Raw genomic sequence first — 23,993 nt, 5'->3', positions numbered from 1 at the left:
TAAATCTATATGTAATTAAAGGATTCCTAGAATTTAGACTGTATTCCTTTAGGGTCAAGGATAATACCAGAGATGCCAAAGCGGATCTTGGGGCATCTTGGCAGTGCCTGTCATGCTGGACTCCTCTTTTTCTGCCCTCATTTTGCCCCAGCGCCTCACTCCTGTTCTACTCTCTGCTTCAGATGATATCAGAAGACTTTGGATGATGAATCTGTGTATTTCGGGGGTGAAGGCAAGTTAGGTGTCAAGTGCAAATTTCTGACAGCAGGAGATGGACCTGTTACTGTGGAAGACCTGGTGATGGGGGCTTAAAGGGGTGGTTCACCTTTAAGGTAACTTTGAGGGGCAGATTTACATAGGGTTGAATATCGAGGGTTAATTAACCCTCGATATTCGACTGACAAATGTAAATCCTTCGAATATCGAAGTCGAAGGATTTACCGCAAATAGTTCGATCGAACGAAAAATCGTTAGATCGAACGATTAAATCCTTCGAATCATTCGATTCAAAGGATTTTAATCCATCGATCGAACTATTTTTCTTCGACCTAAAAATTGTTAGAAAGCCTATGGGGGTCGAAGTTTTTTTTAAAGAGACAGTACTTTGACTATCGAATGGTCAAATAGTCGAACGATTTTTAGTTCGAATCGTTCAAGTCGAAGTCGTAGTCGAAGCAGCCAATTCGATGGTCGAAGTAGCCAAAAAAAACTTTCGAAATTCGAAGTTTTTTTTGTTTCTATACCTTCACTCGAGCAAATGGTAAAGTAAAGTAAATGGGCCCCTTACTATGTTATAGACTGGCTTATTCTAAGCAACTCAATTGGTTTTCATTATTTATTTTTTTATAGTTTTATAGTTATTTGCCTTTTTCTCTGACTCTTTGCAACTTTCAAATGGGCGTCTTATTCAAATCAATGCATGGTTGCTAAGGTAATTGGGACCATATCTACCAGATTGCTTAAAATACAAATTGAATACTTCACCCCGACCACCCTGCGGATGCTGAAATTAGGACGTTTTATAAACAGGGGTTCACATGTAAACCTACAACACTGTTTTGTCCTGTTTCTTTCTGTTGTGCTGATATTAGATTGTTATTCAACATAAAAATTGTATTTTAAAAAAATGCAAATGAAAGTGCTGCTAAATAAAAAGCTAAATAACTCAAAAACCTTAAATAATAAAAAATGAAAAGCAATTGGAAATTGTCTCCAAATATCTCTCTCTCTCTCTACATCATACTAAAAGTTATCTGAAAGGTGAATCACCCCTTTAAAGAGGTTCACCATTAAGTTAACTTTTAATATGTTATAGAATGGCCAATTCTAAGCAACTTTTCAATTGATCTTCAGTATTTATTTTTTAATTATTTGCAATCTTCTTTTCACTATTTTCAGCTTTCAAATGGGGGTCAAATTTGACCCCATCTAAAACGAATGCTCTGTAAAGCTACACATTTATAGTTATTACAACTTTTTATTATTCATCTTTCTATTCAGACCCTCTCCTACTCCAGTCTCTTATTCAAATCAGTGCATGGTTGCTAGGATAATTTGGACCTTAGCAACCAGATTGCTGTAATTTCAAACTGGAGAGCTTCAGAATAATAAGATAAACAACTCAAAAAACACAAATAATAAAAAATGAAAACCAATTGCAAATTGTCTCAGACTATAACTCTCTACATCATACGATTAGCATCATCAGCATGGGTTATCATAGGGATGGGATGCGAGTGCATTTTAAATATTCAGTGTAGAATTCTCTGCAAGAGCGAATTAAAAAGTTATACCATCACAAAGTATTTGTCACATGTCTGAACCCACTCAAATAAAGTGAGGCTTGTTTCCACTGCAGGACCTATAGACTGTTAGATGTAGGTTCTGGTCTCAAAATAAAGGTTTATCAGTTCCTTTAAGAAAATGTACTTGACCCCCTGGCTATGTTAAAAAAGGTTACCATGATTTTCCCTTTCAGGCCCTTCGCTGTCATAAACCTCAGGTACAGCAATAAGTAGTCACCACCAGAGGGCGTTGGAACCAAGCAACAAGATTGAACTTCGTAAAACTACATTAAAAGGAATGTAACAGCAAAAAAAATAAAATCCCATTTTTACTTTCTTAAATGTAAAAGAAACCTATCTCCAATATGCTTTAATTAAAAAATGTGTACAGTTTTTATAAGAAACTGACTGTATTCCGTAAAATTCCCCCTTCATTTACTTGCTCTGACTACTGCGTATAGGAAACTTCAGACGGTCCCTAACTGCTCTGCAGGGAAATGATCATACTTTCAAACAGCAAGGGGCAACCTTACTTCCCACATTACTTCCCAGAACTTGAGCAGCTTTGTTTGTTTCCCTGTAGAGCAGTCGGCGACTATATAGAGATTCGTATCCACAGCAAGTATATAAAGGGAGAATTTCACTGCATACAGTCAGGTTTCTTATAAAAACGGTACAGATTTATTATTCAGGATAGGTTTTTTTCAGTTATTAAAGTAAAAATGGGATTTTATTTTTGCCTTTACATCTTCTGTTTCCAACTGCAGGGATAAAGATCATGGAGCCAGATTTAAAAAGATAAACTGGATTCTATTTGGAGGATTTTTTTGCTGCATCCACTGGTTCTGGAGAGTTGGAGAAAGTTTGTATTAAGCAATACAAAAACTATAAAAGCCACATTAGATTACATGACAACATAGGACCCAGTGCAGTCTGTATAATCTGTATTAATCAGTCTTGTTGTGTCGGCTAGTAGAAATTACAAGATGGTGACCCCCTGTGGGCAACTTTGAAAGCATAAATAATTTGTTTTATTTGGCTTCTGATGCAGTAAGTTTATGTTTAGCATACAAAATACAGCATTTCTAACATTATTCTATTTTAGACTTTAGTTTCCCTTTAATTGCTAATATGAAGAAGGACAAAGAAAGGAAAATCACTTTAACTATTACACAGGTTTTCTTTTTTTGCCATTTTTCCAGATTTTGAAAATAATACACCTTTTTAATCCATCTGTAAACTAGAATCTCCCTTGTAGAATCACAGTAGGCTCTAACATTCTGCATCAGATCCAGAGCATATAGATTCAAATTCTGAGCAAATGTAGAAATAGGTCTATAAGGTAAGAAACAGTTTTTGGTTTAATGGAACAAACAAATAGTGATGGGCGAATTTATTCGCCAGGTGCGAATTTGCAGCGAATTTGCGCGATTCGCCGCCAGCGAATAAATTTGCGAAACGTCCGTGAAAATTCGCGGCAAAAATTCACCGGTGTCAAAATTTTTTTTTCAAAAAAACGGTCGGCGGCGCCGTTTCGAATTTTTCGGCGAAGCGAAATGGCGCAAATTCACCCATCACTACAAACAAACTATTGTACATTTAAGGCCTACAGTTCTTCAGCTATCAGAAGGAGATTCATGAAGTATTTTCTGTGCCATACATTATGTATCACATATAAATCTCACAAGTCGGTCCTCTGACTGAAACAATGGTGATGGTTATCTTGAAGAATCTAAGTTCAAATGATCTTGTACCCATGTAAGCGGCCTGGTTTGTGTTTTCAGGTGCTCAGACTATGGCCTGTCAAAAAAAAAATCTAGTCAGCCCATCCTAAGCATTGTCCTTTCACTTTCACTAAGTATTGAGTTCTTTTCAGACTATTTAGTATTTTGATATAATCAACCTAAAAAAGGTTTACATAATAAGGTTTGAATAACTTTTTTAGATGTCAGAAATTTGTTTTCACCTCTAGGCTTGGGCATTCAGTTCAGCCAGTTTGCCTTTTAAGGTGGAAATTTGTGAACTGCTTCCAATTCCATTTAGACGAAGAAGGAATAAAGAGCCATATTTACCCAGATCCAGTTGGGTTGTTTTGGGTGGGATATTGCTTTGAAAGTATCTCCCTGATCTTGCAAGATTGCAGTTCCTAGCATGCTTTAACCATTGATAATAAGTTGAGTATATTTAGGGTTGCCACCTGTCCAGTTTCCAGTTTGGTTTTTGAAAGGACCTGGTTTCTCGGGGTTGAAAAACTGGCCAAACAAGTTTGTTTAAAAGCCTTGGCTGCCAATAATGTATTGCCTGCTCCTGCTCTGTGTCTTAGAGGTGACACAAGCCTTGACCTGGATGTCAACAACCCACCCACTTATGTCACAGACTCACCCTCTTTGTCCAGATTTGGATTCAGATAAAGGTGACAGCCCTAAGTATGCTGAAACGTGCAGTCCAACAAAATTTGAGTTGAGCATGGTTGAGCAACAAATTTATAGTATATAAGTGCACCACACATCCAGTTGCTCACCTTTTCTGGCTCTGGCGCCTAGCAAATTTTTTTTTCTACCACCCCACACAATCGCATGTCACCCATGACATAAGCCAAATCCCAGGTCAACTGTGCCTCTGGTCCCACGCAAAAGCCCCTGTATAGAGGGATAATACAGTTTTGGAATTTTCTTTCATCTACTGTAAATTGAATGCCAAGTCTGAGGTGGTGTAATATAACAGCATAAATTAGGGGGTTCATGTGGCATAATAGAAAATATACCTTTATAAATTCCAGAACCATTTCTTTTTAATGGGTGATTTCAGGGCACGTAATAGCATTAAATTACAAACAGAGAGAAATACAGAACATAGCTACTGCATTATTACATTGTTTTTCCTGTGTGTATCTTACTACTTACTAATTGATATCACTCAGAGAAAGCCATAATTGAACACATAAAAAGAACCGTTATATGCTTTAAATTATGTAATGTTTTTCAAGAAATCTAGAGACATTAACTCTGCTGTAGTAGATTTTATTAAAAATGGTAATGGTATTTAGTTAAAAATTTTCCAGTAACAATTTTCATGTGATTTACAATTTTTATATGCTATCCGTAATATGATACTCAATGATTTCATCTTTGTTATATGAGAAAATAACAAACTTGTAACCAAGAGGTTTATTTAAAGGGGACCTGTCACACAGACATAAAAGCTGTATATTAAAAGTTCTTTTTAAATTAAACATGAAACCCACAATTTTTTGTAATTAAAACATCCCTACCTGTTATAAATTTGTTTAAATTCTTGGCTGTCAATAATATTTTGCCTGCTCCTGCTCTGTGACTTAGAGGCGGCATGCAATTACTGTCACTTTCCATTCTACACTATCTAGATGTCACTGCACTCCAATTTCTTCTCCCTCCTCACTATGTAATTGTGTAGCCAGGGCATGGACATCAGGTCCCTGATTCTGGCAAATAAACAAGATTTTGGCTTGATAGAAAGCTTGCCTTAATAACAGTGTCCACAAAATGGCACCTGCCTGGTTGCTGTGATTGTGAATTCCAAGACTAAAAAAACAAATTTTAAATACTTTCTATAGTGTAAATGAAATTAATTTTGCTTGGTTAACATTATTAAATAGGATGTGAAATTATTTCATAGATTACAGGTCCCATTTAACTAGCCATGAAAAAATACAATAGCTGCCAAAAAATTGGGGGAAACACAAAAAGGAACATAATAGGGCTCATTTATATCATCCAAATTGTCTGATTTGCCAAAATTGTTTCAACTGAATTTTGTCAAAAATCATATGCAATTGTGCGGACGTCTGTCTGGTGTCATTTCCAGTGTTTTTTCCGTGCGAGTGATGTCTGAACCCCATTCTTAAAGTGCAAGTCACTGCACCTGTTGATGCTAGTGAGAGTCAACCCTGGAACTACCACCTGTTCAGGAGGTGACAGACAGAGTTTATGGGTTCCCAGTCTGTGAGACATCTCCCAAAGGGGTGTTCAGATGAGGAGGGGACATGAAAGCCAATCAGAATAAGAGTAAAGAGTAAAGAATAATGCTAATCAGAATAAGAGTAAAGAATAATGCTAACCAGCTATGGATAACCTTGGAGAACTATAGCAGGATAAATGTTATGAAAATGTTTTATTTAACCGTAAATAACCTTGTTATGAAAAAGGATGGCTAAATGGATATCAGGCTACAAAGGAGGCGATTGAACCTATGGGGCCCATTTACTTAGCTCGAGTGAAGGAATTTCGAATGTTTTTTTTTGCTACTTCGACCATCGAATGGGCTACTTCGACCTTCGACTTCGAATCGAACGATTCAAACAAAAAATCGTTCGACTATTCGACCATTCGATAGTTGAAGTACTGTCTCTTTACGAAAAAACTTCGACCCCCTAGTTCGCCACCTAAAAGCTACCAAAGTCAATGTTAGCCTATGGGGAAGGTCCCCATAGGCTTTGGTAGCTTTTTTTGGTCGAACAAAAATCGTTTGATCGATAGATTAAAATCCTTCGAATTGAACGATTCAAAAGATTTAATCGTTCGATTTAACATATTTTTTGATGTTTGCACCTGCTGATTTTTCTGTATTATATAGGATAGCGCAAATGGTTTAAAATGAAGATAAAATTACTTGTCTTGGGACAGTTGACATGTATTCAGTTAGGCACAAGATTTCATGCTGCGCTGCATTCATGAAGGATTTCTTATAAAGTAAGGCATATTTGTTGTGAGAATAAAAATAGCCTTTTTTTATATTCAACAAAGCTGCTGATCCTTTGATTCTCATTTAAAAGTGTGGCAGGTATTAAATATAGCTGGGGAAAAAATACATAATTACATGCTACTACAGTGATCTGACAGAAACTTTGCAGCATAGTAGAGCCTGAATACATTAATCATTAAATGTGTCCCTAAAATGTAAATGCTTTTATATTTAAACCTAGAGGAAACCTTCTAATGTAGGAAAAACCCACTAAGAACTAAATTTAACAATAAGTGATGAATGAATAAATCACATCTATAATGCCATAAATCAGTGAAATATATATGTGTATAGAGTGCTTTGAATCAATACCATTGATGTAGTGAAATCTCACATGATCTGAAGGGTCAGTACTAAAAATAAAAATAGATAAAAAAGGGTTACCTGGTGGCAAAACGTAAACGAGCTAACATAAATAATGAATAAAAAATCTGCTAGTTGATGAACCCACTCAGTTTCCCAATGGCTAATGCTATATATCAAATCCAATATAATATAAAAACTAAAGGAAGTATGTCATCAATTAAAGTGTATACATAAAATGCATATACAGGTACGAGATCTGTTATCCAGAATGCTCGGGACCTGGGGTTTTCCAGAAAACAGATCTTTCCATAATTTGGGTCTTCATAGCTTAAGTCTACTTTTTAAATAAACCCAATTGGATTGTTTTGGCTCCAATAAGAATTAATTATATCTTAGTTTGAATCAAGTACAAGGTACTGTTTTATTACAGATATGGGATCGGTTATCTGGAAACCCGTTATCCAGAAAGCTCAGAATTACGAAATGGCTGTCTCCCATAGACTCCATTTTATCCAAATAATCCAAATTTTTTAAATTGATTTCTTTTTCCTCTATAATAATAAATCAGTACCTTGTACTTGATCCAAACTAAGATATAATTAATCCTTATTGGAAGCAAAACCAGCCTATTGGGTTTATTGTTATTATGTTTACCTGATTTTCTTGTAGACTTGGGGGCACATTCACTAAGGGTCGAATTTCGAAGTGGTAAAACTTCGAAATTTGACCATCGAATTGTAGAAATTCAATAGTATAAGTTGTTTTTTTTTTGTGATTTTAGCTGTTTTCGATCTAATTAAAATCGTTTGATCGATCGTAGAAATATTCGAATAAAACGATTCAAACTATTTAATCGATCTATCGAATGATTTTCAAAAAAAAAACTTCGACTTCTAAAAACTATAGCCAAATACTGGCTATAGGTTCTAGGAAGTCCCCATAGGTTAACATAGCAATTCGGCAGGTTTAAGGTGGTGAAGTGTTGACGTCGAAGTTTTTTAAAGAGACAGTACTTCAATTTTCAAATGGTCGAATATTCAAAGTTTTTTCAATTCAAATAGAATTTTGGCCTATTCGATGGTCGAAGTACCCAAAAATTACTTCGAAATTGGAAGTTTTTGAATTTGAAAATTCACTTCGAATTCACTTTGACCCTTAGTAAATGGGCCCCTTAAGGTATGAAGATTCAAACTATGGAAAGATCTGTTATCTGGAAAACCCCAGGTTCCAAGCATTCTGGATTATAGGTCCTATACACTATACATGCATTACAGAGAAAAAGGGAATTATTTTTTTAAAATGTGGATTATTTGGATAAAATGGAGTCTATGGGAGACAGCCTTTCCGTAATTCGGAACTTTCTGGATAATGGGTTTCCTGATGGCCGATCCAATACCTGTATACATACATTGACTGAAAAAAACAGCAACCAGTGAACATACCAATTGTGACCAAACTCATTAAGGAGTGGTATTTAATAGAAGCAAAATACAGTTATAGCAATGATAAGTCCAGTAGTTATACTTTGTGTCAGACCAAAACATATAAGGATACACTGTACCCTTGTGATCTGGAACGTGTGGTGGCTGTAACCTTTACTGTACTCTAATTAATTTCAACAGGGAAACTCAGCCTAACATAACAGAAGTCCGTCTGCTCCACCCCCTTCTCTACCAAACTTTTTGTTAATTTTAAGAAGAGAATTTTGGCATGTTTTTACAAATTGTAAAGAGTTACTGTAAGCAAAAATGAGAACAATATACTGTATATTGATATACTATACATAAAAAAGTTGATGAGAGCTACTGTATTTTTCATATTATTATAATTACTATTAACATGTATTTGTAAAGTGACAATATATTCTGCAGCTCTGTATAATAAATGGGCGTATACACCGAATACACAGATTACGTACGAAACCAACAACCATACAAGAGGTAAAGCAGCCTAAAAGAGCTTATCTAAATGGTAAAGAAAAAACACACTCCCTCCTTTGAATTAAAATCAAATAAAAATCCTTACCTAATACATCAAGATACAATTTAAAAAATGTTAATTCAAAGTAGCAGTTTACCTTTGCAAAACTTGGGGCAGATTTTCGTATCATTTTGCAGCTTGATAAAAATACGTATACAGTACTGGTCTGTTAACAGCTAACAAGTTCTTTGAAGCATGGGGAACAATTAGTTTTCATGCAAAGAGGTTTTCCTAGTTTTAATGCAAATGCTTATTACTTCCTTGCTGTGTTAGAGACCAGTGTTGCTGTTGAGTTTTAACACCCTATAGAAAAGAAATGTAATTTGAGTGCTCAAAGCAGTCAAAAATAATCTGAAGAACTGACATATTGAGCTGCATCGATAAATAAATGAAACGTATGACTATGAAGATTTTCATTCATCCAGGTCATGGTATATCTAGTATAGGTCAATCTAAAAACAACTGATTACTCAGCAAGTCCAGTTGTTTCTAAATTGACCTATACTAGATATAAATGAAACGTATTGTTATAGTTGGGGGAGGCAGAGGCTGCAGGACCCAACAGGGCTTTGCCCCTCTACTTGCCATAGGGCAGGTGATAAGGAGAAAATTGACCTCTGGCCTTTTTGTAATTTGGGCTTTCTGGAAAATGGGTTCCTGGATTACAGAGCCTATACCAGTATCAGACATGTTAACTGGCTTCTGATAAAATAACACTATGTTTTTGTGTGTTGGGTAGACTTCACAGGGATTAAACTGTTGCTTTTAAATCCTATTAGACAAAGATTGATGTCAATAGTCTCTATAAAGCTCCGCATAACATTTCAGCACTACATAAGGAATGATTCTTTAGTCATGTTTGTCCTAACAAAAGCATTTCCAACTATAAATCCAGATTTAATTTAATTTATTTTTATGACAACTATACTGAATCTAAATTTTCACAATAGTTTCCCATAACATTTTTATTGTCTTGAATTGCAATCAACATAACTTATTTAGTTCACTTTAATTACAATGTCTTGTTTTGTGAAATTTTCTGCTTAATGTTTTTTTCCCCCTGATGTTTATGCCATGATTTTTGCACAAGCTCGACAAATATTATTTGAATGTTTTTAGGTATAATTTATGATGATAATCAATTCTGTTCTTAATGGAATGAGCATGTTGACAGGCCAAGACCAGGGAATAAGTTCAAACTTCCTTTGCAGGTTGGGAGTAATTGTCAGATTTTTTAATTTGCAGTCAAGTCATCTGATCTGCAGACATGTCCTGAAAATAAAATGGGGTTGGTTAATTCCCCAATACGCCCAATGCGGACATGTGTCACTTTGCTATTTACAATCTTTTAAGTCCACAAATGATTGCCTTTTTGAAAATACTTCATTCTCCTTGTAACCCCCGGGCTATAAATGTAGTAGCAAATGTTCCTATGGGATTCATTGGTGCAGGAAAGACTATTGTGACATATTAGTCTAATTTACCAGAAGATTTATTTTTAGTAGTCGAGAAAAGGTTGGTGGCACAGCAGAAAATCCTGTTTTGCAAGGAAACCATCAGCTTGTTGATGGGGTCTTCTACTGACAGGTCTGCATAGGTCCCTATTATGATCCAATCGATTGTTACTCTTACGAAAATAAGTCCTACAGTTCTGCTTGGCTGCCTCTGCTGATAGAGATGAGTCTATTTATATAAAAGGTATCTTCTGAAACAAATATATGTTCATCTACCAAAGAGGTACTGCCTGCAAAAATCAGGAGCATTTTTTCCATATTTTTTTCACCCAGAAATTTGACTCAATTGCATTCATTTCAAAAATGATGTGATTAAATTTACACCGGAATGATCGAAACATATGCCCATTTGTTGAATCTAGCTGTTTTTCTGTCAATGTAGGCATGCCAGAGCATTGTTAGTTATGACAATTGGACACGATTCAGAAGGTACAAATAGAAACAGCTATTACAGCAATTCAGAAAGGTATCCCTGGAATTATTTCCTGGTAAAGGCAGATATAGAGAAGAGGGCACCCTTGCACCAAAGCATCAGGCATGACCTGTATATCATTATTGCAATTCTGCACAGATATTTCTGCCAAGTGTCTTGTCTCGCCTTCATAAATAGACTCACAGTTTGTACAGGAGATAAGTAACATTATATTATATGTCAATGTATATAAAGCCTATTTATTTTATTGTTGTTACTGGGTCTGAACCCTAATGCTTTTATATTGACACAGATTCCCTTTGTGTGAATGCAACAAAATTCATTATGGGAAAAATATGTGCAGTGCCAGCAATTGTTTATTTTTGTAAACAATTTTCATTTGTGGAAATTTTTTGCCTCTCTTCTGAACCAACAAAAGTATATAATGTACCACTTGGTATCACTGACCATTGGTGACTGTGCCACTAGGAACCAATAGTATTTGTTACTTACTCCCCTATTATTGAGAATGTCATGTTACTTAAATTATTGATAACATGATTGGAAAAGTATGGAAATCGATTTACCTGGACATACAACTTGTAAAAGCCAACCATGGAGATACTCTCAGGATTCATTAAAACTTAAAGGAATTGTTCAGCATAAAAATAAAAACTGTGTAAATAGATCCGGAAAAAAAAAAAAAAATGTTTCTAATGTAGTTAGTTAGCCACAAATGTAATGTATAAAGGCTGGATTGACCATATGTCTAACATAATAGCCAGAACACTACTTCCTGCTTTGCAGCTCTCTTGGTTTCCACTAATTGGTTACCAGGCAGTAACCAGTGGCTTGAGGGAGGGGGGCACATGGGTCATAATTGTTGCTTTTGAATGTGACCTGCATGCTGAGGATCAATTGCAAACTCACTGAACAGGTGTGTCCCATGTGGGCCCCCCTTCAATTCAGAGTTAGAGAGCTGAAAAGCAGGAAGTAATGTTCTGTTATGTTAGACATCCGCTCACTCCAGCCTTTATTAAATTTTTGGCTAACTAACTATATTAGAATTTTTTTTTATTTTGCAGAGCCTATCTATTTACCCAGGTTTAATTTTTACACTGAGCTGTTCCTTTAAATGTATTTAAAAGATCCTGGAACCCCTGGATTCTGGGATGTGGGATCTTCAAATATGATCTTCAAGTGGGAGGCCTTGAATATCATTATATATCTCTCTAGAGGATCTTATGTTCTTTTAGCACGCTGGAACATTACTGTTAAGTGTCCCTTTTCCACACCGACCTCATAGATTCAGTTACCAAAAATATGATCATCAGCCCATTTTGAATTTGTGTTATGATACTTTTTGCAATGTGCATGTTTACGCCTGTAGTAGACTGCATGCTGGCATTATACAAGGGATTGCAGGTATTGGATATTGTACTTAACATCCATTCATACTGTATTTACTATATTGTATATATTTGAGATTCAGATTGCCATTCAGAGCTCATGGTTGTTTGTTCATTAAGATCTCATATCTTTTCTATAGGCTTGCTAAATTATACAAACTGCCTCCAGATATCATGGCATTAACTGAAAAAAGGCTTTCAGATAATTGGTGATTTGAGCTTGCTTTGTGGCTGATTAGTACTCTGACCTTGGGGCAAATTTACTAAATGGAGAAGTGGCCATCACTAGCAAAAAATCGGCAAAAAGACAGTCCTCAGGGACATCTCCAGTTTTCTAACAGGGGTAGAGTACAATTCACTAGCGAAAGAGTTCAGCGCTAATGAAGTTTTGAGCCCTTTTGTCAAGGTGAATTTTCACTCAGGCGAAGGACCGTTACGCAAATTCATCAAGGTGCGAATTTTCTGCTACGTTACCCATTTCGCCAGAAGATAAGATGAAGCTACATCCTCCTCAATCTTATGTCAGTGATATCATATCCTGTATGCCGCAAAGTCATATTTTAAAGTGGGATTATGTTTAAAAGATGCAACTGTTAAATATATCTTTTGTTATTTTTTTAACCATTTGAGGGTCATGCCACATTTGTTTTAGGGTGGGATCATGTCTAGGACAAACGAGGATCTATTTTGCCTTTATTTTGCTTCCTTGGGCATTTGTAATAATACGTTGCCACTTCATGCATTTGCACCAATATCACTAATAAAGACATATATAAGACCTATATGTACCAGCCTTATTCAAATTGACCTAGCGTAAGTGTGTTAACGAAGTTTCACTAAGCAGAAACGCTAGTGAAAGTTCGCTATGAAATGCTCGCACTGGCAAATTTTCTTGCGACACTTCGCCCTCGTTCGTCTGCTGAAACGTGACTTTGCATTTTGATGAATAAGCATGTGCCCCGCAAATTAACGTCTGACAAAGTTGTGCGAAGTGTGGTGGTGCCTTCTGATACAAAAAGTCGCCCTTTAGTAAATTTCCCCACTGGAATCTACAGGTATATAAAAATATAGTGCTAATTTACTAACTCCACGGACACAAGAGTTTTCCTTGTGCTAGATCACTATTAGGAGGAAGAAAGTCTAGTACTTAATGCCTGTCATTAAGTTTGTACAGTGTACCACAGTGGTCCTTAAAGGGATACTGTCATGGGAAAAAAACATTTTTTTCAAAATGCATCAGTTAATAGTGCTACTCCAGCAGAATTCTGCACTGAAATCCATTTCTCAAAAGAGCAAACAGATTTTTTTATATTCAATTTTGAAATCTGACATGGGGCTAGACATTTTGTCAATTTCCCAGCTGCCCCTGGTCATGTGACTTGTGCCTGCACTTTAGGAGAGAAATGCTTTCTGGCAAGCTGCTGTTTTTCTTTCTCAATGTAACTGAATGTGTCTCAGTGGGACATGGGTTTTTACTATTGAGTGTTGTTCTTAGATCTACCAGGCAGCTGTTATCTTGTGTTAGGAAGCTGCTATCTGGTTACCTTCCCATTGTTCTTTTGTTTGGCTGCTGGGGGGAAAAAGGGAGGGGGGTGATATCACTCCAACTTGCAGTACAGCAGTAAAGAGTGATTGAAGTTTATCAGAGCACAAGTCACATGACTTGGGGCAGCTGGGAAATTGACAATATGTCTAGCCCCATGTCAGATTTCAAAATTGACTATAAAAAAAATCTGTTTGCTCTTTTGAGAAATGGATTTCAGTGCAGAATTCTGCTGGAACAGCACTATTAACTGATTCATTTTGAAAAAAAAATTTTTTTCTCATGACAGTATCCCTTTAACCCAAAGGCTGAATGATATGCAAGCAAGGGGACATTTCAGATGCCCAAGTGCCACCCATCTGGATGTTGCACCTCTAGGTGCAAGGAAAAAAAGTACAGTGTTTGAAGTATTCCTTTTAAAACTAAAGGGCTGATTTGTCAAGTTATAACTGGGAATTCAGTAAAGTAAAGCAAGTACACTTAGCATGCATTGCAGAAGACCCAGTTTAGGGTTACAAAGAGCACATAATATCTCAAACTGAGGTGGAGTGAGTCACTTCACGAGGAAAAGGCGACTTTGGAATACGAAGTGCCGCATGTGCCATGCCGCAGGCGACTTTTCATTATAGCTGGCACAAGACAGAGGGGGAAGCCGTTCGGGAAGATTAGTGCCCCAAAGAAGAGCCGATTTAGTCGCCAGGCAACTAAATCTCCCCGAATTGCCAGGTGTGCCCTTACCCTTATGGTTCAGTAATTTGTCTTTCAGGAGAAACAAAATCAGATAAACTTCATTAGTATGTATAGAGCAGCCACTATATTTGCAGCAGACACCGGCATCCACCACACTACACTATGTAAACAAGCTCTTTTCACAAAATCCCTTTGTATTCTTTTAGAATTTAGTGAAATAACTCTGTTTTATCTGTTATCTGTTTTATCCAGATGGCTCTATGTTTACTTTATTGTTTTTCGGATAAAAATATCATTTTCATTGACCAAAATATGTTTTGATAAAGATCATCTTTAGTCTCCACCTACTGCCATATAATACTCATATGCAAATAATACATTGGCTGCAATTTTACTTGTAAAAAGTTCATTAAAGTAAAGTAGACAAAGAGGTTCATGCAACAACCCTACACTCAAAAGCCTAAATGTATCCTTAGAGCCATTAGCAGGTTAAATTGCACAAAGACCGTGATTTATAAAACCGTGGCCTTGTAGGATTAATGATGCAAATTAAGTTTCTGCCTGCTAAGATTACTACAAATGATGGGTTTGTGGTCCTATGCAGAGCTGTAATTACACAAGATCACCCATGCATGATCTGAAGTAATGTCTGAATTCATAATTTATTGTTCATGTCACTCGAGAAAAACTCAATGCACCAGCAGCTTTCCATTTTATATCGTGTTTATACATTTAAGCTCATGAAAAAGTGTCTTTTGAAAAAGGTGAGCACATTTAGGAAATCAGTGCCTATTTTTTAATTAAACTATGTTTAAAATGAAAGGTTTGAAAATGCCTTAGTGCAAAGAGATATGCAATCATGCTGTACTGTTGCATACCCTTGTGAATAATAAATGATACACAAGTGCACAAATTGAATTTTTCTCCATCTATCCATCTATTTGTCTACCTTCAGAGTCCCAATTTAAAGTCTATAAATATACAATGAATGGTGAAAAAGTCCACTTAAAATGTATGTATTCCTACAACATTTGGGTAACCCAATGCATAGCACCTCTGTTTGCATCCTCTTCCAAAGCAATCTTTGATGTGATGATTGTGTGTAAATATATAATGTTATATTGCATTCAGTGTATGCTGATGAAAAAAATACTATTTTGTATCTGTATGTATTTATGTTATGCATGTGTAGTACACATGGGTGCCTCCATCACAAGTGATTTACAATATGGGCAGGTTTCATTTTCAGGGATTCACAGCATTGTGTAAGTGCACAACAGAACTTTAATAGATCAAAAGCCAGACGTTGTGTGAGTCAATTCCGACTCATTGCAGCTTGGATTCTGTGATTGCCAGCAAGCCTGCAGGTAAAAGACGCAATGGAGGAATCATGTTGACAGTCAGCACTTACAGAGTTAAAGGAATAGTTCAGTATGAAAATAAAAACTGGGTAAATAGATAGGCTGTGCAAAATAAAAAATGTTTCTAATATAGTTAGTTAGCCAAAAATGTAATATATAAAGGCTGGAGTGAACAGATGTCTAATAAAACAGCCAGAATCCAACTTCCTGCTTTTCAGCTCTATAACTCTGAGTTAGTCAGCGACTTGAAGGGGGGCCACATGGTACATTTCTGTTCAGTGAATTTGCAATTGATCCTCAGCATTCAGCTCAGATTTAAAAGCAACAGAAATGACCCATGTGGCCCCCCCCTCAAGTCTCTGATTGGTCACTGCCTGGTAGCCAGGGTAACCAGTCAGTGTAAACCAAGAGAGCTGAAAAGCAGGAAGTAGTGTCTGACTGACATGTTATACATAAAATCACTCCAGCCTTTATACATTGCATTTTTGGCTAACTAACTATATTAGAAATATTTTTTATTTTGCATAGCCTATCTATTTACCCAGTTTTTATTTTTACACTGAACAATTCCTTTAAGACAACTGCTCTGCTGAAGGGCATAGAAGTAGAGGGTAATAATTAATGTTTTATAATTAAAAGATTTGCAGCCTAGCTGCATATTTAACAGATACCATACACAAGCAGACAGTACATTGTGAGTTATCATCCTGTGGACAAACTCATAAACGTATTCATCTTATAGAGGATACATTGCAGTTAAGCACATACAGGAGATTGATCTTTGAGTTCTAGGTGCATAGAAAGGGATACATTTGCAGTTGCACACCATAGACAGATGATGGAATTCTGTACTAAAATGTGCCATAAGCAGAACTTAACCAGGGTTACTTATATATTTTATTAGGTAATAGCTAGCATTTGACAACATACAAGGAGTGAAGGAACAGTCATTTCAGCATCCAGCAATACACACAAGAAAATACTACTCCAAAAACCCTGATTATAAAAGTGTAGCTTTATCATTTACCCCAGCAAATCAGTATATGGAGTTGAAGATCAGCAGGATGTACATATAGGCTTTAGTGCTCTGTCAGTTATTTTAGCAGCCAACTATTACATTTTGTGCTTTATCAGCTGCCAGAACTTTGTAATTTACCCCAACAACAAAGTATATACAGGAGAATATGAGAATCTGTTCTTTATAAGTTTCACATAGCAGCCCAGAATATATAACACAAGATAGGACTTTGGCCTTGATCACCTTCTTTACCACAGATTATGCTTCACCTTTTCTTGTCTCCATTCAACTAACACAAAGAATGGCTGGTTTGTCCATCTCAGAGAATAACCACTTCATGCAAGCCGATGGACCTTATGGGTTGAACAGTTTTCAGACTGACAAAAAAAAACTGCAATGGAAAATAGGCCACAGGTGTCATTGACTAAATCATTGACATTGACATAAATGACAAAATCAGACCCTTTTTTGCATCTGCTATTGTGACTGACCCATGAACATGAAAAGGGACAGTTGGTTCATCCTAAATAGGCTTGAGCTTTCTGGTCAAGTGCTGGAGCTAGAGCAAAACTACACTGTGCTCTATTGTGCCAGTTATGATTTTACTTGTATATCTCATAACTGTAGTTAACTAATAGCTAGAGAGCAGTAGTTAGACAGAATTTATTCTTAAAAAAAATAAATCCATCACAAACTTAGAGGTTTTAGAGAACCAGAAGGAACCTTTTTACTTTAATGACGGAGACTTTTAAATCCATTAATCATTTAAAGATTATTTGGGGAAATGTGATTATTTCTGGCAGTAAAACGATTCTGTGGTTTAGCAGAGAAATAAGTTAATTACACTTTCTATATACAGATTAGGAAATATTGTGCATGACTCTAATTTATAACAGGAATAAAGTTCCTACTGAATGTGATGATCAAAGTAACTTCACCAGTAGCTTCTCTAACCACAGGGAATGTTTAACATTATCTGCATGACACACATTTACTGGCAGAGCTGAAATGTCTTAATCCATGAAACATAATATACTAAGAAAATTATCCATCATTCATCTGCATGCATATTAAAGCATATGCCACATATTTGTAAACCATATCTACATATGAAAGATGTGACATCCTAGAATTTCCAATTTTTTCTACAAGAAAAATGTTAATCGGTGCCTATGATACTAACAGGGCCATCTTGCCTCAACCTAAATGACCTAAACTTGTACAGACAATTATAGACAGCTTAACATGAGCATGACATAAAAGATATTAACAACATTGTTTAACATGTGTACATAGAAGGTGGCCAGGGTTGAAATTGTTTAATTTGTTTCCTCTAAAATAGTGAAGTTAAACTAGAATTTGGATGGGTCACTTCAAGAAATTTTTACGGCAAATATTATAATAGAGCACTTTGTATGAATTCATTGTTTTATAATGTTTCAGCTTCCGAACATATGAAATAAGTAACTGAAACTTATCAGGGGTGGTACTATAGGGATTTCGAATGTCGAAAGGATGTGCCATATTTCTGACTTTCAAGAACACAGAGATGAAGACTGGAGATCAGACGGTAAGGACCCATGCTGGATACAACCCTGCACACTATGACACTTAGGGGATTATTTACTAAAATCTGAATGCAAAATTTTTATAAAATCGGACTTTTACAAAAATCACAAATTTTTCGTAATTTATTAAACATCGAAGATGGAAAAGTCAGAATCTGAAAATCCGGCACCTCAGACCTGCAGAGGTTGCATATAAGTCAATGGGGGTCCCAATAATTTTTTGATGTGCGCTGGGTTTCGTGCAATAGCCTGAAGTTTTCTGAGTTTCCGAAAAAAACATGAAAATCGGATTGAAAAATCTGAAAAATTGTGAAAATCGGATTTTTTCGGGAAAATGTAATTATAAACAAGCATAAAAAATCTGAGCGGATTTAATCCCAGTTTGTAGTAGAAAATATTGAGATAAATTCAGACTTTAATAAATAACCCCCTTAATAAATGAGTCTTCCCCCACTAACAGCTCAGTGAAACCAACTGACTATTTGAATATTTCCCAAAACTGAACTTGCTCTTGCTCTGATCAGTCAACTAAAATATGACTAATGAAGTCAAATATATGATCAATGTTAACACATGCTCCCAGTTGGTAAAAATTATACTTGTTACTTAAACGAACAAATAGAAGTGAAGTATAAGATAATATTTTCTTAAAGAAAAGGTGGCAACTTTAAATAGTATTTGTTATAGTCTGTAATTAAACAAATATACAGTATATAATACACAAAAGCCATGAATATCTTGTAAATTATATCCTTATAAACGGTGAGTTCTGATGTCATCAGTTATAAACGGTGAGTTCTGATGTCATTTCTGTCACATGACTCACTAAAACTTGTGTATTATAATAAATAAAGTACCGCCAGTTGCAAAATATGAGGATATTAAAAGTTACCTCAGAGTTCCATGACCTGTTTAAAAACACTCAGCCTTCGGCGTCGTGTTTTTATATGGTCATGAAACTCCTCTGTTACTTATGATATCCTTACATTTTACAAGAGGGGGTACTTTATTCATGTTATATTTTCCACCTTTGAATGTCAGTTAATGGTACATTGGAATCTTTCGTTTATGAGATGCTCTTGTTTTAATATTAAGAACAAATATAATGGAGTTAACTGTATAGTAAAAAATATATTACCAATGCAACACCCAACTCTCAAATGTAGCCTTTCAAAACTTTACTAGTTGTTCTAGTTTTGGAGATAATTTCTTGAAAACAAAATAAAGAGATTCTGTCATGATTTTTATAGTGACATTTTGATTTCTAGATGACACTATTTATACTGCAGATCATTAACTCTACAATATAAAATTTAATTCCTGAACCAGCAAGTGTATTTATTTTTACTTGTAATATTGGTGTGTAGGTGCCATGTCAGGTCATTTTGCCTGGTCATGTGCTTTTTAGAAAGAGTCAGCACTTTAGGCAGGCTCTGGCAGGCTGTTGTTTCTCCTACTCAATGTAACTGAGTATGTTGCGGTGGGACCTGGATTTTACTATTGATTGCTGTTCTTAGATCTACCAGGCAGCACTTTTTTCAAACTACCAGAGTGCTGCTGTCTTTGTTAAAATTGTGTCTAATTGTCATGCCGGGGGGGGTACAGCGGGCACCTGGGGCTGCAAAGAGCTATTTCTACTCTTAAAGCACATATGAATTGAATTGAGGGAGCTGCTAGCTGGTTACCTTCCCGTTGTTCTGTTGTTAGGCTGCTGGGGGGGGGGAGGGGTGATATCATTACAACTTGCAGTACAGCAGTAAAGAGTGACTGAAGTTTATCAGAGCACAAGTCATATGACTGGGGCAGCTGGGAACCTGACAATATGTCTAGCTCTCAAAATTTCAAAATGAAATATAAAAAAATCTGTTTGCTCTTTCGAGAAATGGATTTCAGTGGAGAAGTCTGCTGGTGCAGCACCATTAACTGATGCGTTTTTAAAAAAAAAACATGTTTTTCCATGACAGTATCCCTTTAAGAACAAAGTAAAACAGTTTAGTTTGTGCCCACCAAAAGCCTCTTCAGTAGGTTAATATATTCACTTTGAAGAAAGTGCCATGAGCTGACCACAAAGGCTCTTGAGTTCACTAATTGCTTAGTCCAACAGCCAAACAGACCAGATGCAAACAGACCATATACATGCATGGAAGACTGGAAGGTCTGTTATCAGAATGCTAGAGAGCTTATGTCTTCCTCATTCTTCAGGCCACTTGATAACCTTATATTTATTTAGAAAAGAGTCATTAAACAGCTGTTCCATTTTACATGTTCATCTTTGATTTAGCATCACAGTCTATTTTCAGAAGTTCTCATGCAGTGGTTCCACGCTTGGGGGCAGATTCACTAATCGGCGAATTTTCACCAGCAACTGTTTCGCACCCATTGCAACACATCGCCAGGCACAAATTCACTCAGACTATGCCAATTCACTAATATGCAGTTTCACTAGCGTTACTTCGGCAGTACGAGCATTTCAAAGAGACGATGCACTAGCATTTATTTCTGCCTAGTGAAAATTCGCTAGTGATCTTGTTCTCAGGTCAATTTGCATATGGGAGGTAATTTAAAGTTGTATGGACGTCTTTATTTTAAATGTTGCTGCAAATGGTTTAAGTTAGCGGTTTATATTACGCATGTCCAGAGAACCTTAATAAAGGCAAGAGAATTAATATAATGCCCTACACAAGAGCCCACTGTAAAATTAATGTTCCATATGTTAGGAAATGTCTGAAAAAAACCTGTTCCCCCCAAAAAAAGTTTGTTAGGACTTTTGCAGGCAATCACACTGAAAAAAGGAAAAGATGCCATCGTTTTTTGAACTTGCATGCATTTTCGGCATCACACGGATTCACTAGTGAATTGGCACCTAGGTAGAAATGGCAGGCAAGAATTTGTGTAAAGCAGCAAGCAGAGAACCCTGACATCACCTAAAAATACACACATCCCAGAAATGTGTTTTTTTTTAAGAAATCCTAACCATAGCATAGCCGCCAAGGACAGTGTGTTTGAAAATGTGAATGGGAAAATAGCTATCTTCACTTGAATGTTATGTTCTGCTCAGTTAAACCCTTTATATAAAAATAAATTGGAGGAAAACCTGAACATGCTTATGCATAATTCAAAACATTTAAACCAAATATTATGCTGGACATACTGTATATTAAGCACGAGTGGTATATTCTGATTTTGATTTAACAATGATCTTTGTACAAATTCTTTGATATCCTATGTCTTCAGCAGCTTTATGAAATTATTTGGTACATTTGTTAATATGTACTATGCACAATTGACTCATAAATTCACACTTTTATTTCATATAAAATGTTACAATTAAGATTTATGTTACATTAATACTGAGGCGAGTTTTTATTAAAAAAAAAAACTTTCACTCAATTCAGTCTTTTTGTATAATTACAATTTGATTTTATATCACAGAAAAATTAAGACAACTAAATTTTTTTCTGACAACATGTACAGTATATATATAATTACATGGGGACAGGTTTTCTACTTTATGGTTGGGAATAGGACGTAAGTGTTTTAATGGTAACACAAAGGTTAACAGTGATGAGACTGAAGGCCAAATGGATAATTGAAAAGCAAGCTATTAACAGTTTTAATATGACTGCATGATTTTCCAGTTTCCTATTTATTCTTTTTTCCTTTAAAAGAAAACATCAAATATGCGGCAGATGTACACAGATACAATATGCAATGTGCTAGATGTACATACTGTAGATGATTCCACAATATTACTTTTCATTTATGAATGGTACACACTGTATATTTTTAATACAAGATTATAACTACAGTAATTATGCATAATCCATGAATCTTTTGTGAAGGATTCGATATTTGGCCAAATCCAAATATTATGGATTTGGTGCATCCCCACTATGCAGACCCACTGAAGGAATGAATTTATTTTAGCTGTGAAAGGATATAAATATTTCAGGCACTATGGACGGACACTGCAATTACCATATTCATGTTTTATGATCAGTCTACAAGATCCCCTTGTAAATGTGCCACATCCTGGATAGAATGAATTGACCTGCATAGTTTAATTTCATCATGTCCTCTCCAAATTCATTGCTGAACAAATCAGGTAAATGTGGGCCCAATACAGAATCCAAGCAGAGAATACTCCAGTGACAACCACCCTGAGTACATGATCCTTTACACAGTTTTCTAGCCACATACAAACAGATACTAATACCAACAGACCTTAGCTTAAAAAGCAAACTTAAATGTGACACTGTATCAAAAGCTTTGGCAAAATCCAAGTAGACTCCATGAACTGCAACCCCACCATCCAAGTTCCTTCTTACCTCATCATGTAAATCAATTGTTTGATGCATCTCATGACTTACTCATCACTAGTTAATGAGCTTTATCTTGATATACCAAATACTTGTAGGAACAACTATCCCTTGTTTTTTTGAACGAACACATTTTCCTTACTTATAAACCTTGCTCATAAACCATTTATTTATATTAAGTTTCTTATCAGTCAGTTACTGGAATAATATCCTTTACTGTGATCCGATACTGACATAATTTAGTTTATCCTCAAAATAAATTTGTTGTTTGCATAAACTGTTATACTTGCGTCATTGAGCAGACATTGGTATTGACACAATTCCTAAGTGATATTTCACAAGTGCTAGCAAATGGCAGCTAAACAAGGCAGTCTTGTGGAACCAATTAAACTTTTTTGCTGTTACAGGTAATGTTGCTTATCTGTGCATCCCTCTGCTTCATCTATTCGCTATATACTCCACTATACTGCATTTCAGGTTTTAAAGGAGCAGGTGCTAATCATTCCCAAGTGCTAGGAAATGGTAGTTAAATGGGACAATTGAACAAAGCAGACACAGCACACTGAACAAGCTAAACAAACATAAAAGCAACTTTTTTCTGCACATGAAAATTCGTAGCTTTTCCATTCTTTAACATGTTTATTGCTCTCTTCTTCCACTTTGCATTCTAGTTTTTCAGTTTTATTGTCAAATCCTCCAACAATTCAGTGTTATAGAAATGTCAGCCTCTCTAGTTTTTTATTATATTGTATTTTATTTATTGATATAGCACCACAAAAGTATGCAGGACTTTACAAGGCATAAACACAAACGGGGTACATCTAATACACATTAAATAGTCAAAAAAAAAAAAAATTCAATGCCAGGGGTTTAAATACTAATGGAATGTGGTCTGGGTTCAGAAGAGCTTACAATCTATAAGGAAGAGGAGAGAGACACAAACATAATGGGGAGGTCAGGGTCAGACTGGGCGATGAGAAATCCTGGTGGGCCCAGACCCGCTCTATGCCCGAATTTGCCACTGTTGCCCCTGACCACCCTCTCCTCTCCAGGTCACCCAAAGAAGAAAGGTACGCAATTTCTTTTAGTATGATGTAGAGAGTGATATTCTGAGACAATTTGCAGTTAGTTTTAATTTTTTTTATTATTTGAGCTTTTTATTCAGCAGCTCTCCAGTTTCAGCCATCTGGTTCCTAGGGTCCAATTTACTCTAGCAACTGTGGATTGATTTGAACAAAGGACCAGAATTTGAATAGGAGAAAACACGAAAAAATAAAGATCAGTTGAAAAGTTTCTTAGAAATAGCCATT

The sequence above is a fragment of the Xenopus laevis genome, chromosome 9_10S (genome assembly GCF_017654675.1).
Source record: "Xenopus laevis strain J_2021 chromosome 9_10S, Xenopus_laevis_v10.1, whole genome shotgun sequence".
In the NCBI taxonomy this organism is placed as follows: Eukaryota; Metazoa; Chordata; class Amphibia; order Anura; family Pipidae; genus Xenopus; species Xenopus laevis.
The sequence above is the reverse complement of the archived record's forward strand: the minus strand, read 5'-3'. Positions refer to the sequence as shown.